Below are 1,744 nucleotides of genomic sequence, written 5' to 3'. Positions count from 1 at the left end.
ATTCATTGTTACAAATATTAAAGCACAAGTTTTTTTTTCTTTGTTTAGTAATATTAATTAATTACACGTCATGAGTAATTTGCATACAAAAATGTGTTTTTTTTTTTTAGACAATCATTAATTGTTTAAAATATATTCAATTATTTTTGTATTACTTTCACTCTTATTTTTATATTGTATATTTCTTTTATTCATATATTTGATAACTTATGTAACAAATTAAAATATGCATATATTTTGCAGTTCAAATATTAATAATTTAAAATGAGCAATCAATAAGACTTAAAAGTAATTCATTAATAACTTTAAATGAACAGTTAGTAAGACTTAAAAGTAATCCATTAATAATTTAAAACAAACAGTCAATAAGACTTAAAAGTAATCCATTAATAATTTAAAACAAACAGTCAATAAGACTTAAAAGTAATCCATTAATAATTTAAAACAAACAGTCAATAAGACTTAAAAGTAATCCATTAATAATTTAAAACAAACAGTCAACAAGACTTAAAAGTAATCCATTAATAATTTAAAATGAGTAATCAATAAGACTTAAAAGTAATTCATTAATAACTTTAAATGAACAGTTAGTAAGACTTAAAAGTAATCCACTAATAATTTAAAACAAACAATCAGTAAGATTTAATAGTTATGCATTAAATAAAGTTATTAACATTCCTTCGATATGTTTGGACACCAATTTCTTTTTTTTCTTCATACAATAAGCTTTCTTTTTTTTCTTCATACAATAAGCTTTCTTTTTTTTCTTCATACAATAAGCTTTCTTCTTTTCGTCATGCACTATGCTTTCCTCTCTTTCTTCATACAATAAGTAAAACTTATTGTTATCTCTAACAATATCAACTTTTGCCCAATTATAAAATAAATGATTTGAATTCCCCGCTTTTTTCTTTTCCTTCTCGTTATTTTTTTATTTATATATATGTGATATTCTTCCTGCATTAGCCAATCAATTTGATTAAATTTTAAAATTATCAGATAAAAAAAAAAAAATCCAAACTCAATATGGAATTCATTTTCAGTTTATCGAAATACTAATTAGCATATCTTCAACCTAAAATCAAAAAAAAAAAAAAAATGAATAGTAATGATAAAATGAGATCTACTCATTTTGTCAAATATTATCATCAAGTATTATTGATAAAATTGACAAAATTGTCATATCATCAGTCTAATATTATCACCAGCTATTATTGATGAAATTGATAGTGTTGTCATCTTGTGATTTAATATTGATGAAATCTAAGCACTGCTAATAGAGTATAGATTCGTGTTTCAAAATCTTAAAGCACCTGGAAGATATCGTTATCAGCTAATTAGCGGCATATAGACAATCATTAATTGCTTGATCTATGTACGGATTATGTCAGTAATTAATTGGTGCCAAATGGTTAATTGATACTGATATATTCATTAATTAACTGATATTGATATATTTAGTGATTAACTAATACTGATATGCTAGTAGCTAATGATTGATTTAAATATTACTTCAAGTGATATAATTCGCAATTTTACCTCTATTTATCAATGAAAGACCGAGATTTTCTTTTGGGAAATCCTAAAAATGTCCCCAAATTTTCCAGCATTCGTCTGATACTGTCACTTATCATCAGAATGTCGCGAATTTCGTTCACATTTAGTTTTTAATAAAAAAGGATAAGATTTGATGTCACCAATCAAAAATTTAAGCTAACAATGGAATTAAATAATTAGCATTATT

This window comes from Loa loa (genome assembly GCF_000183805.2).
Source record: "Loa loa unplaced genomic scaffold supercont3.318, whole genome shotgun sequence".
In the NCBI taxonomy this organism is placed as follows: domain Eukaryota; kingdom Metazoa; phylum Nematoda; class Chromadorea; order Rhabditida; family Onchocercidae; genus Loa; species Loa loa.
Note: the sequence above shows the minus strand (reverse complement) of the source record.